The sequence below is a fragment of the Leucopleurus acutus genome (assembly GCF_964270905.1).
Source record: "Leucopleurus acutus genome assembly, chromosome: 20".
Lineage (NCBI taxonomy): Eukaryota > Metazoa > Chordata > Mammalia > Artiodactyla > Delphinidae > Leucopleurus > Leucopleurus acutus.
In genome coordinates, this window is record NC_139162.1 from 57,522,569 (window position 1) to 57,537,922 (window position 15,354).

Genomic DNA, 15,354 nt, shown 5'->3' on the forward strand with positions numbered 1-15,354 from the left:
TATCATTACTGTTATAGGGAAATATTAATTTTTATATGTTGACCTTGTATCCTGTGCCCTTGCTGGACTCAGTTATTAGTTCTAGCAGGGTTTTTTTTTTTTTTTTTTTTTTTGGTAGATTCATCAGGATTTTCTTCATAAGCAATAATGTTATCAGTGAATAGTGAACATCTTACTTCTTCCTTATGTGTATCAGTTTTATTTCCTTTTCCTGTCTTTATTCTACTAGCTAGAATTTCCTGTTCAATGTTGAATAGAAATGGTGAAAGAGCACACACTTGTCTTATTCTTTTTTTTTTAATAAATTTATTTATTTTTGGCTGCATTGGGTCTTCATTGCTGCATGCAGACTTCTTCCTAGTTCTGGCGAGTGGGGGCTATTCTTCATTGCAGTACACGGGCTTCTCATTGTAGTGGCTTCTCTTGTTGTGGAGCACGGGCTCTAGGCATGCAGGTTTCAGTAGCTGTGGCAGGCGGGCTCAGTTGTTGTGGCACATGGGCTTAGTTGCTCTGTGGCATATGGGATCTTCCCAGACCAGGGCTCAAACCCATGTCTCCTGCATTAGCAGGAAGATTCTCAACTAGTGTGCCACCAGCGAAGCCCACTTGTCATGTTCTTAATGTTAAGGGGAAAGCGTTCAGTGTTGCTTGACCATTAAATAAGATGATAGTGTGGGTTTTTATATAGATGTTTTTTAGTTTGGAAGGTTTCCTTCATTTGCTAAGAGCTTTCATTATGAATAGGTGTTGAATTTTGTCAGATGCCTTTTCTCCTTCAGTTGATGTGATCATATGTCTTTTCTTCTGTAGCCTGTTGATATGATGGATTGACTGGATTTGAATGTTGAACCAGCCTTGCATTTCTGCAGTAATCCCTGCAGTCATGGAACATGGAATATAATGATATGTATGTGTGTGTGTATATATACACACATTCCTTTTGCCAGTGTTTTGTTGAGAAATTTTATGTGTAAAATCATGAGCATATTGGTCTATATTTTATTTATTTATTTTTATACTGTTATTGGTATCTGAGTAATATTGGCCTCCCAAAATGAACTAAGAAGTGTTCCCCCACCCCCACCCCCTCCCCCCCAACCTGGATGAGATTTTGAGGAATTGGTTTTATTTCTTCTCTAAATGTTTGGTAGAATTCTCTGGTGAAACCATTTGGGCCTGGAGATTCCTTTTAATGTAATTTATTAATTGCATCTCATGAGAATATATAGGGATGTCATTAGTTCTCAAACATTGTAAAGCGAAGTCTCAAGTTGAATATCCTATAATAATTTAAAAACAAGGTTATGCTTTGAATAATAGGGCTTGAACACTTTAAAGGACCATAGAGACCCCTTCAATTTAATGATTAGAAAACTGAGGTGCAGAGAAGCCAGGTGACCAGCCCAAGCCCATATTCTCCAGACAAGGGCAGATCCCATCTATTTCTCCTAACTTACTGGACTGCTGTCCATTATACTGCTTATAAAAGCCCTATCAGGTCTTCCCTGGTGGCGCAGTGGTTGAGAGTCCGCCTGCTGATGCAGGGGACACGGGTTCGTGCCCCAGTCTGGGAAGATCCCACATGCCGCGGAGCGGCTGCGCCCGTGAGCCATGGCTGTTGGGCCTGCGCGTCCAGAGCACTCCGCAACGGGAGAGGTCACAGCAGTGAGAGGCCCGTGTACCGCAAAAACAAACAAAGAAAACAACCCCAAAAAGCCCATCAAATTGGCATTGGGGATGTCATTATTTTCAAAAAACATGTTCTCCAGTTCTGATTATCTTTGCTTCTTTCAGGCATGGATTATTTCGTATTTCATACCTTAATTTCCAAGCACATCTTTAAATGTTTTCATTCACATCTTCTGTTACTAACGTCTGTCCTGTTTTATTTCATTCTCCGTTTTATTTCATTCTATGTAAGTTAAAGAATTTTTTTGTGGTCCTATATCTTTAAATGTTTTCAATCACATCTTCTGTTTCTATTCTCTGTCCTGTTTTATTTCAGTCTCTGTTTTATTACATTCTATGCAAGTTAGAGATTTTTTTTTTTATGGTCCTATATATTGTCAGTTTTACCTATATTCAGTTTGTGCTAAAAAGCAAACATCCTGCAGTTGGTGTATGCAGTTCTATATGTATCTGTTAGGTCAGATTTATGCATTTTGGTGTATGAATCTAACAGAACATAACCAACGTTATTCCTGCCTTATAAAAATTAATTACTGAGATAACATTAAAATATTCTAATTTGTTTATAGATTTAACTCTTTATTCTTATAGTAAAATTGTTTTATGTAAATTGAATTGATGTTTAAAATTGTGTACAAATTTTAAAGTATAATGTCTTCCTGCTATTTTCTTCCTTGTATCTATTTTTCAGATACAAATACACATTTTTATGTTTTTGTTTAATAATTGTATATATTTTCCAAATTTTTATTTGCTTTATTTCTGTAACATATCTTCGAACTGTGACTTATAAACTGAATATTGCTGTATATTTTTCAACCCACTGAAAACTACTGACTACTAATTCAAACATTTATTCCATATACATTTCCTGTATGATGCATCTGCCTGTTGTGTGCTTATCTTTACTTCAGTTCTGTGTCTTATATACATTCTTTTAAAATTTTGTGTAGAATATTTACATTCTAAACTTCGCTTTTAGTTGGGAATGTATATACTCCTATTTTATTATTGCTTAAGCTAAAAATTATAATGTCTTTAACACAAAAAAGTATAGAGTTAATACCATTACCCTCCTTTTGCACGATGTAAGGGATATTATTGAGGATTGCATGGTAGGTTTTTTTGTTTTGTTTTGTTTTGTTTTTTGCGGTACGCGGGCCTCTCTCTGTTGTGGCCTCTCCCGTTGTGGAGCACAGGCTCTGGATGCACAGGCTTAGCGGCCATGGCTCACGGGGCCAGCCGCTCCGTGGCATATAGGGATCTTCCCGGACAGGGGCACGAACCCGTGTCCCCTGCATCGGCAGGCGGACTCTCAACCACTGCACCACCAGGGAAGCCCCTGCATGGTAGTTTTATTGTTCTCAACAAGGAGATGTTTTTCATGTTTTACACAGATAATGAATCAATTGTATTGATTCACACGTGCATCCTTCTCTTGGATCTTCATTCCTTCTGTCACTGCAGACTTCTCACCTGGGATCACTTTCCTCTGGCCTTAAATTTAACCTTAGGATTCATTTTGTGTGGGTTAGTTTTCTATTATGATTCTCATATTTCGTGCTCTGTTTTGAAAAACACTTTTGTTGAGTATAGAAATCTGTGTTGGTGGTTATTTCTTCAGCACCTTCACATGTCCTTCCATTATGTCCCTGACCCCACTATATGTTAGGTGTGAGTGGAGACGATTTATTTTGTGTTGATAGTTTCCTGGTGTTAAGGAACAGTACTTGAACCTGATACAAAGAACAACACACCCTAGAAATTGTAACGGTGAGATGGGCTTAGTCATTAGATGGGGTTTTGAGTTGTTGGAATAATAAAAGGATGACAGTGTAGAATGCATAGGAGAAATAATATGTATCTGGTGACCAGGTTGATGGATTGTGACATAAACTGACTAGATGACTAACAACCCCAATTTTCTCTTTCTGGATACCTGGGAGGACAGCGTGTCTCCGCTTTCTTTACAGTTAACTTTGGGACCATGTGAATGAGACATGGCCAGTTGAATACAGGCAGAATTGATTGTGAATGTGTGTCTTAACTGTTCTTGCATTTGTGCACCATTCTGGGAATCTCCTCAGTGGTTCTAGATTTCACACCTCCCCAGGATTTATTGCTCCATTGCGTACTGTAGGTTCAGGAGATGGGTTGATGGTGTTTTGATGAGGACAGGACCTGATGACCTGAAAAACCTCTAAGCTTCAAGCTGGGCCATCTCCTGATCACATATTTGTACCTGGGTCTACCTGTCCTGAAGGTCAAGGGGAGGACAGGAGAGGGAGAGGGAGGCCCCAGTTACTGTGAACTAGATGACATGTCATCTTATGTCACAAACATGAAACCATATCAGCTCCACTCCAGTTAGACCTGAGGACAGTTAGTCCTGATGTTCTGAAGATCTGAATCATGTGGCTTTATTTGTAATGATGCAACTCTTTGGGCATCATGCCTACCTGTAGTTTAAGAAGCCGTCCTGGACTTCCATGGTGGTCCAGTGGTTAGGACTCTGCGCTTCTAGTGCAGAGGGCTCGGCTTCAATCTCTGGTCGGGCAACAAAGATCCTGCATGGCACTCGGCATGGCAAAAAAAACAAACCCTTCCTGCGGTGCTCTTTAAGAAATAAATATGCCAAGTAGTACATACAAATGTATGATTTTATGTAAAGCGTTTAATCAATGCCTATGAGGCTACTTGCCACGTCAAAGAATCATTGCTTTTTCACAAATAACGCCAAGGATCCTGCAAAGAGGTATCCCTGACTTATCCTCCCAAGCCCTGTACGTGAAAGCATTGTGATGTTAATGCTAATGACAGTAATAATAATCGTTCTTATTTACTGAGCATGAACTATGAGATAGGCACTTTTTATGTAAATAACCACGAGGGACTTAGTATTTCCCATTCTAGTCACAGTAGAGCCATGGTTCTTAAACTTGAATGAGCGGTACCAGGATTCCTGAAAGCAGAGAGTGCTGAGCCCCGTCCCCAGGGTTTCTGATTCTCTAGGTCTGGGTAAGGCCCCAGAGCTTGCATTGCTAACAGGTTCCCAGGTCCTGCGGTGGCACGATTAGGGAGGGCGGGGCATTACCCCCAGGCCTACGGAAATCTGGGCACTTTTCTTTAAAAGGAAGCGAAGCCCCGCCCCACCCCGTATGAGGATTCCTGGAGCTAAATTATTTCCCAGTCTCTTCCCGCGGTGCCGCTGGGCCGTCGCCATGGAGAAGGGAAATGGCGCACGCGCGTGGGCACAGGCTGGGCGTTAACTACGTAACCCAAAAGTGGATGCCACCGGCGCTACCGCCCCCAGCCTTAGGCCAATCACGACCTAGGAGTGGGGCGTTTCCTTCGGCTTCGGGGCGGGACTTCCGGCCTCGCTGCAGGAGAACATCCGTCCGTGAGCGGGTGCTGGTTGGACGGCGGCCACGTGGACTCGAGCGCTGCACTGGGGCCGCATCTCTAGGGCAGGACGGGGAAGGAGAGCGGGGTGCCGGGGGCTATCTCCGCACCTTGTCTGAGCCGTGACGCCCCCAGCCCCGGCTCCTTCACTGTGACACTGTGTCCCCGTCCGTGGGACAGGCGACTTCGCGCCTCGTGTTTGCCAGGCCCTGCCAGGACCTCACGGTTTCCCGGGTCTTCTCACGCGCTCCGTTGACAGGGCCCCCGAAGGCGGCGGCCTGGGCCTTTCGAGCGTTTGACATTTCATAGCGAGATTCGGAGTGTGACACGCAGCCCGAGGTGACTCCGCCCTGGTCTCCCGCCTCTCAGGGCCCCATTCAGCCCACTGGGTCCTTTGGCTGTGGCAGGTGCAGCAGCACTGATGAATCCAGCGCAGGTGAGTGGAGGGTCACCCAGGGCCACACCCTCATGGTCCCCGCCCCTTGCGATAGCTGATGGTGTCCTGGGACTCTGCCTTTTCTTCTCCCAGTTCTCTTGGTCGTGGAGTCTCTGGAGGGAGTCACTTGTGGCGCAGGGTACTGAATTCAGACCAAGGATTTTATGCATAGTTTCCTGTACTGGCAAACAAGGGAGTAAATATCAGAACGGTGTCCTAGTGCATGTGCAAATACTCGGTGAGACTGAGTTGGGAGTGATCAGGGAACAGAGCAGCCGGGCAGAAGTCAGGCCTGGAATGGCAGCCCGAGGAGCTAGACCTCCCTTCTGAAAGTTTGGACAGAAGGTGGAGGTGATTTAACGCATAATTCATTGGAAAGCTTTCCTCTGGCTGCACAGTGGAGACTGTGGAAGTGAGGGAGGAGGCAGGGAGACCGGGGAGGAGGGTGAACAGACAGCCTTAAGGCCCAAGTCCTGGGGGCTTGTGGGGGAAGGCTGAGCCTAAGTGTAGTTGTGCCTCGGGCTCTGGATGACACCAGGAGGACTGGCTGGCAGGAGAGTGTTTGAGGTCTGTCATGCCATACTCAGCTGAGATAGTATTTTGTCTGCCCGCGTGCCTGGTTTTGCTCTGGGCTGGACACAGTAATCAGAGGGACATGAGGAGAGAGCAGGCACTAGTGGTGCCAAGCCTGGCATCGCCTCTGAGCTGGGAGGCCGGGGAGGAGAGGGACGGGGTGAGGGGATTAGGTGAGTGGGTAGACTGGGGAGTCCTGTTGTCCATGAGCTCAACTGTCCCCATCGTGGCAGGGCTGTGTGACCTTCGAGGATGTGTTCGTGTACTTCTCCCGGGAGGAGTGGGAGCTCCTTGAGGAAGCTCAGAGACTCCTGTACCGTGATGTGATGCTGGAGAACTTTGCACTTGTGTCATCACTGGGTAAGTCTCTGTTTTAGTTATGTGTTGCTACATGGCAAATTACTCCAAAGCTAAGTGCATTGGAAAGACAAACGTTTATCTCACAGTTGGTTTTGGTCAGGAATCAGGCATATCCTGCTTGGATACCCCTAGCTCAGGGTCTTTCATGACCTTGCTGGCAAGCTGCCCAGGGCTGCCATCTGATCTGAAAGCTCACCTGGTTAGACTAGTCATTTCCTTGTTGGCTGCTGGCCAGAACCCTCCCACAGTTTCTTGCCATGTTGTCTTCTCCATAAGCAGGTCACAACAAGGCAGCTGATAGCCATGATAATGAGCAAGAAACAGCATCCAAGATAGAAACTGGTATTTTTATCACCTAATCTCGCAAGTGCCATCTCATCGTTTTTGCCATATTCTATTCATTAGAAAGTAATTTTTAGGTCCAGCCAACACTCAGCAGGAGGGAGTTAACAAGGACATGATTCCCAGTTTCCTGGGCTGGTTTTTGTTTTTCTCAAGGGACAGTTCTGTCTCACAGTTCTGTCATGGCACGGCTTCTTTCCTTGGTTCCCTGGGGTAAGTAGTGTGAGTATCAGGGCTGGGCGATGTGCACCACCAACCTGTCCTGCCCCAAAGCTTTGAGATGAAGAATTTGGGGGTGAGAAGTCTTGCAGTCTTCCCCTCTGCCCCAGAGATTCCAGATGGCCTGGCCGCTCCTTGGCTAGGTGTCTGTCCAAATCCCTGGCCCAAGTTCTGCCTCCTTCCTCTAATTTTCCAAGGTCTGACATGGAATTGCAGGCACTGATATTGTTACTCCTTGTGGTGAACACTGAGCTCTTCCTGTAAGCCCTCTTCCAAGATTCTTTTTTTAGTATTTAATTATCTTCTCTGCAGAGAGTGTCTCCCTGGGTCAGTGTTGACCACTCACCAGCTCTTCCTTCCCATCAGGACTTGCGGTTTCCAGGTCTCATGGAGCCACCCAGCTGGAGCCAGAGGGGAGCCCAGGGTGCCTGAGAAGGTAGACGTGGCTCCAGTCACAGCAGAGAAGACCTGGAGGAGGCCTAGGCCTGGTGAGCAGAAGATGCGGGAATCAGGGCTGGCTTCACTTTATTTTATTTTATTATTTATTTATTTATATTTTTAGAAATTTATTTATTTTATTTATTTATTTTTGGCTGTGTTGGGTTCGTTGCTGCGGCGAGCAGGGGCTACTCTTCCTTGCGGTGCATGGGCTTCTCCTTGCAGTGGCTTCTCTTGCTGTGGAGCACGAACTTCAGTAGTTGCAGCATGTGGGCTCAGTAGCTGTGACTCGTGGGCTCTAGAGTGCAGGCTCAGTAGTTGTGGTGCACAGGCTTAGTTGCTCCACGGCATGTGGGATCTTCCCAGACCAGGGCTCAAACCTGTGTCCCCTTCACTGGCAGGCAGATTCTTAACCACTGTGCCACCAGGGAAGCCCAGGGCTGGCTTCACTTTATACCAGCACTTTGTGCCATGTCTACTAGTGTTTAGGTGGCAACACCAGTGGCGAAACTTATCCCACTTTTCCTTCCCCAATTTTGATGCCTTGCTCATTTGTCACTTTTACTCTGACCTTAGGTACCTGTTAGTCCCACCCCCCTTTCTAGTCGCACATCTTATCTGCTCTTCTCTTGCTGCTCCATGCGGAACTCTACAGCACTGGGTTTCTTTTAACGTGTCACGAGATGTGCACATATCCTTAAATTTTCCTTGAACACTAAATGTTCTATCTGGCCAGATTTTTCTGGTCCTGGCTAGACCCTTTTTCATAGCACTCACCTGTCACAAGGAACCAGGAGCCTTGCTGGGAGATCATTTGCAAAGTGTCATTCAGAGAGCATGCCTCTCTTGCTCACACTGTATCCCATCCTGGTATCCTCTCCTGCAAGGTTTCCTTCATTCTTTTCTTTTTTCTTTTTTGCGGTATGTGGGCCTCTCACTGTTGTGGCCTCTCCCGTTGCGGAGCACAGGCTCTGGACGCGCAGGCCCAGCAGCCATGGCTCACGGGTCCAGCCGCTCTGCGGCATGTGGGATCTTCCCGGACTGGGACACGAACCCGTGTCCCCTGCATCGGCAGGTGGACTCTCAGCCACTGCGCCACCAGGAAAACCTGTCCTTCATTCTTTAAGCTTTAGAGGCCCACAGCACACAGCAGCCCTTCCTCATCCTGATTCTGGGTCCCCTATGATGCCCATAGTCCCATAGATAGACTAGTTGCCAGTTGTATCAGACACATATTTGTTACTGGATGCCATTTGCTACCAACTGAACATGGACTTCACCAGCATTCATCTTTTTTCAGGTTGTTGGCATGGAGTGGAGGATGTGGCTGCACCTTCTGAGCAGGGAGTTTCTGTGAGAGTGTCACACATGAGAACTCCCAAGGCAGATCCTTCCACCCGAAAGGCTCACCCCTGTGACATGTGTGGCCCAGTCTTGAAAGACATTTTTGCACCTGGCTGAGCCACAGGGAACACCATCTGGGCAGCACTCATACTCCCAACATGTGAATCATGGAGGAGAGACTTTTTGTATAGTTTAAACCTTGACTGGATGCAGAAGCAGTGGAGTGGAGTCTTCAGAAGAGAAAATCCAGGCCTCGTTTGTGAAGTGCTGCAGATCCAGTGTATCAGAGAAGGCCTTCACTTGCAGGGAGGGTCAGAAGAACTTCTTGGCCAGCACCTGACCCCTCACAGTGGGGAGAAGCCACACCGGAGTGTTGGGAGCTTATTCTCTGCTGTCCTCACTAATAGGCCCTTTTGGGTATTGGATTCCCGTTAGGCCAGAAGGCACAACCTCAGGCCATAAAGCTTCTTAGCTGCCCTCATGGAGGGAATGTTGCTCCAGGGTCATTTGATTCTTTAACTCTCTGTTGGGGGCAAACCAGGAAACAGTGAGGGCCATTAGAACTGCAGGAAGAACCCAGGGACAGTTTCCCACAAGGAGAGTTTTCTCCGGAGGATGAGCTCTGAACACAATGGTGTGAGGACAGATGATAATCTGCACTCAGGAGTTTTACTAGAGCAATCCTCCGGGAGATGCTTTTCATGAACAGAACTCAACATGGACCAGGTAAAGCTTCCATGATCTATGCAGGGAAGAATCGCTGCAAGTGGAAGAAATGTGGGAAATGGTTTAACAAACGTTGACGTGCCTTTCTCAAGAGGGCAGACCTCGGTCAACTCATGAGGATTTATGCTTAGCAGAACCACGTGACTGCTTCCACTGTGGGAAGGCCTTCAACTGCAGGTCAGAGCTCATGCAGCTACAACAGATTCACACTGAGGAGAAGCCTTATGAATGCAAAGAATGTGGGAAAGTCTCTTGTGTCAGGTCTGTTTTTGTCCCAAATAATATTTCCCACTCCAGAAAAAGTCACTTCGAATGCAAAGTATGCGGGTAAACCCTTTTTGACAGCTGTTTTATTCACTCATCATATGAGGGTTCTCACAGGAGAGGATCCCTGAGTGCAATGAATGTGGAAAGGCCTTCATTCACCCTTTTCTATCTGGCCTAATAGGATCCACAATGGACAGAAACCCTTTGAGTGTAAGAATATCAGAGAGCCTTTCACAACAGCTCTTCCCTGACTCAACACATGAAGCATCACACTGAGGAGAAACCCCATGAATATAGTGAATGTGGACAGTCCTTCAGCCTTCGTTCATCCTTCACCAAGCCTCGAAGTATTCATTCTGGGGAGAAACCATATGAGCGTAAGAGATGGGGGAAAGCCTTTCACAAGTGGACTTATTGTGATATCAGAGAACTCATACTGGGGAAAGACCTTTCGAATGTAACTCCTAAGGAAAATCATCTGACCAGAGGAAACGTCTTACTCTGAGAAATTATACCAAAGAGAAACCATGTAAGTGTCATTGCTGTGAGAAAATCTTCTGAGGCCAATCATCACTTATTGTCATCTAAAGAGTCATACTGGAAATGGACCCATCCTAGGACTTTGCACCTGAGAATTTATAAAGGAGAGAGAACCAGTGACTATTGTGCAATTTCAAAAATCTTCAGCTATAGCTCTACCCTTAGTATACACTGAAAAAGCAACCACAGGAATATTTAAAAGACAAAAACAAGGGAGGAAGAAGAAAAGAAGTAGATGTAACAGGAAAAGAAATATATTTATGACTTCTTTCCAGTTTTCCTGACAAACTTGTGACAATTTATTGGTTGTTTTTTGTTGTTTTGAGTGGCAGGGGAGGAGCAGTGTTTGAGAGGCAAACACCTAAATTACTACATATGCACTGTCTGCCATGCCATGCCAGGAGAGCTGGAGAGCTGGACACTTGAGAACAGCCCTGCAAATATTTATTTGTTACAAAATATTGTCTTATGTGAAGCCTTGAATTATGAAGCATTTAAAACTTAAAAGAAATTAGGATACTAAGAATGTTGTTTAAAATTAGATCTAAGGAGATAAGGACACACTTATGAATGGGTACATTTTAGTGTACCGCTTAAAACCATTTAAGGCTTCATTTTCATATTTTAATTTATTCATTAATTATTGAGATATAATTGACATAACGGTGTGTAAGTTTAAGAATGTACAACATATTTAATTCGATACATTTATATTGCAGTATGAGTGCCATTGTAGCCTTAGCCTCTGTTGTGCCACAGAAGTATCATTTCTTCTAGTGGTGGGAACAAATAAGATCTTGTCTCTTGGCAAGTTTAATGTTTATAATGCTGTTTTGTTGTCTGTACTCCTGTACTTTATATTACATCTCCAGGAATTATTAGTTGTAAGTAGGTACCCTTAAACATCATCACCTCTCCCATCCCCTCACCCACCTCCAGCCTTTGGTAAACGTCATTCTACTGTTTTCCAGTTCAGTTTTTGGTTTTGTTTTTTTAGATTCCACATATAAGGGATATTGTACGGTATTTGTCTTTCTCTGTCTGACATATCTCACTTAGCATAACATCCTCAAGGTCCATCTGTGTTGTCGAAAATGGCAGAATTTCCTTTTTTCTCAAGGCTGAGTAGTAGTATTCCATTGTAGGTATATATACATTTTTATCCATTCATCCATTGATGGACACTTAGGTTGTTTCCATATCCCGGCTATTGTGAACTACAATAAACATGGAAGTGCATATATCTCTTTAAAAACCTGTTTTTATTTCCTTCAGAGTTTGGAGTTGGGATTGATTGGGGTTGCAGCCTGTCTCCACCATGCCTATCCCCAACCACATGACCTTGGTCTTGTCACTTATCCTCGGGGTTCAGTGTTCTTGTGTGTAAAATGGGAAGATGGACATTGAACTAAAGCTTAGGAAGCAAATTAGAAAGAAGGAAGAGCTTGATGTGGAGACCCCTGAATGATGCAGGACCCCCAGGCAGGGTTGGAGTCGCAGAAGAACATCTCCAGCAAAGGTAACAGGTGTCAACACAGACTGACAAGAGCATTGTCTGGTGCAGGAACCAGTTGACAGTCACTGCAGCCGTAGAGGGGAGAGGGGTGGGTAGTGAGAGCAGGGCAGGGAGAGATGAGTTGGGTTGTACTCGTGCAGTTTGAGATGCGTGTCAGACATCTAAGAGGAAAGGTCGATCTAGTTGGATGTGCAGTCTGGAGTTTGGGGGTCATTCGGGTCTGCAGATATGTGGTGCTAGTGCGTCCAGCACCAGGAACATGTCTGACATCTGTGGTGGAGCAGTGAGGTTTATTGGTGTGCTGCAGTGTGGGTTACCACACCGTGGGAAATGTGGGGCCCTCAGTATGAAGGTGTTAGGACATTTTCTAGGCTCTGGGCTTGTGTTCAGTGATTTGGAGAAGAGTTTAAGGAAATGGAGCTTTGGTCTGAACTGGATGCTGTCAGGAAACGGAGTTGGTTTTATGATCAGATATCCTGAAATTTGTTATTTACAAGGCAGGGGCACTAAAGCAGCAGCTACTGGAAGATGTAGCTGTCACTCATGTTACCCAGGAGAGGGGGCTATCTGCTTGTTTGCACAGGACTCTGGTTGTCTTTGCTCAGATATGATGATAGGGTGGTTTTGTCATTGTCTCATTTCATCATGGTCACTGAGTGGCCCTGACTGATGTTGGTGTTCTGTGAACTTGTTTATATTGTAAAAAATAGTAAATAAAAACCTAGGTTAAATAGAGTCAGGAGGGAATTCCCTGGCGGTCCAGTGGTTAAGACTCGGCGCTTTCACTGCCAGGGCCCAGGTTCCATCCCTGGTCTGAGAACTAAGATCTCACAAGCCATGTGGCACAGCCAAAAAAAAAAAATAAAATAAAATAAAACATTAAAAAAAAAAAAAAGGAGGCCAGCAGGGGAAACTCTCACACCCTGCAACTGACAGCAGAGCTCAACAGGAAGAAGAAAAACTCCTCCTCTTTCTTGGCAAGGACTCAGCCAGTGAAAAGCCCTCGACTCTTTCTTTACTACAGCCCTCTTAATTTACTTTTTACCTCTATAAAAGTGTTCTACCTTTGCTGTGCAGGTCCTTGCCTGGTGGCTCGCCATGGTTGCAGACTCCAAGTTACAATTCTCAGCTGACCCTGAGTAAGCCAATCTTTGCTGGAGCAATATATGGCAGTCTTTCTTTTAGGTGAACAATATTCAACAGGAGAAACCCAGAGTTCAGAGGTGAGTGCCAGACCAGCAGCCTGGCCCCCAGGATCCCCCTGAACTCTGCTTTCCCCCTTCCAGTCATAACCCCTTCCATGGCATATAATTTAAACCTGTAATACAGATCAGCACCACACACAGAGTTCTAGGCAGAGGGAACATCCTGTGCAGTGATGGGGGTGTGGGAGTGATCCTGAGGCACTTGAGAAATTGAAAGTTCAGTGTAGGGAACTCTGAGGCCAGGGCCTGGGGACTGGTCAGAGAGGCCTCTCAGAACAGGTGAATTCTGAGTTGGGACAAGCTGAGGGCACAGATATCCCAGCAGACACCCTGTTCCAGGAGTGCCCAACTGCTTGCAGAGCCTGAGTGGCACTAAGAGGTCCCCTTATGGTGACTGGGCTAGGGCAGAACAAGGGACATGGGGTCAGCATAGGCACCTAGAGGGAGGCACACGCAGGGCACACCCAGACACGCCGTGGGACATGTATAGACCAGGAGTGGACTCTACAGGACCATCACACATAGGACTCCCCAAAAATGAATCGGCAGATGTGCACAGACACATATGTGGGACACAAAATCCATGCAGATGCACACACAAATTCCCACCAGGACACAAACAGAATAGAGAGGATATATTTATATTAACTAAAGACACACACACATGAAAACAGACATAGACACCCAGACACGTGTGCACACAAATCCCATACATACCAAGAACGGTGCTCACAGGGACATGCATGGGCAAAAGGCAGATGCACCCATTGGCACAAACATGTACGTGCAGACACGGGCACAGGCATGCAGAAAGAGTATGGAGACACAGAGAAAGAAACTCCTAGACACACAGAAAGACTACACAGGAGATCACAGGGACAGCGGAAACAGGTACATTGAGAGAGGGCTCCATGTACAGAGCCAAAGGTAGACACCTTTGCACAGCCATGTTGACAGAAGCAGATGTACAAATGGTCATACATAAATAGGTATAGCCATCCAGAGAGACACACAAGAGCTCACTCGGTCACATACACAATTATACAGGCGTTCCCAAATGCAGATAATCAGATCTGTACACACAGGAATGTGATAATAAATGTTTAACACTTGCTCTTAAGAAGAAAGTGCACACAGATTACACAAATTCATTACAAAGTTTACAGACATAAAGGATGCATAGCACACAATTTACAAATGATGATAATATATCCAACAGTCTCTACTGTAAATTCCACATGCCAATTAATTCTCACAGTGCTTTCATTAATTTCAGTTTTAACTCTTATGTGTCAAGATTACCATTAAATTTCAACATATGTATATATTATAACCAAGCAACTCCAATTCTAAGCGTATACCCATTAGAAATTAGGGCATTTTTTTTTCTCCAAAATATATATACATGAAGGTTTATAACAACTTTATTGATAACAGCCAAGAGGTTGAAACAACTCACTCAACCATAAATGGGAACATGCTTAAACAAATTATGATCTGGTCACATGAATGAGGGTGTAAGAGTGTAGAATGTAGAAGATGAATAAAAAATGGGTGTCTGGTGATCAAATCAAGGATTGTGTTAGAAACTGGCTAGTCATTCACCAATACTGTTTCTCCTCCTGGACACCTAAGAGGACAATCATGTCCCAGCTTCCCTTATTTAATTTGGGACCATGCAAATAAATTTTGGCCAATGGAAATGGGCAGGAGTGATTGTGAATAATGTGTCTTCAGTTTATCTTCTCATTTATGTTCCTTCCTGGGGTTGCCTCTTTGGACCTCACTGTTTCCAGTTTTCACACCTCCCCACGAATTATTGCTCCTTTGGGAGCTGAAGAGAAGGAGGACCAGACCTGGTGACCTTGAGCCACTAGATATCAGACTGGACCATGTCATGATCATACATTTGTACCTAGGTCTGCCTGCCCTGAGAGTTAGAGGGGAAGGCAGGAGGAGTTTGAGTCTTTGTTCTTGTGAATTAGACATGAACTATGATGTCATCTTATGAAGTATACCATGATATGAAACTGTGTTAACTCCACTGCCCACTTAAGCCTAAGAGCAATTAGTCTTCATAGTTCTAATTTGAATCATACGGTCTGTAAAAATGCATCCCTTTGACAAGACTTCTTCATCTAATGTTTTAAAAAAAAAAAGTAGAATGAACCTACAGGTATACAGGTGTGCTCTATGCAAAATTTTTACCATTATCTATAACGCTACTTGCTGACTCAGGGAGTGATTGTATTTTCTGTTTTAAAAAACGTGATCAGTGATTCTGCAAAGAGAGGCCT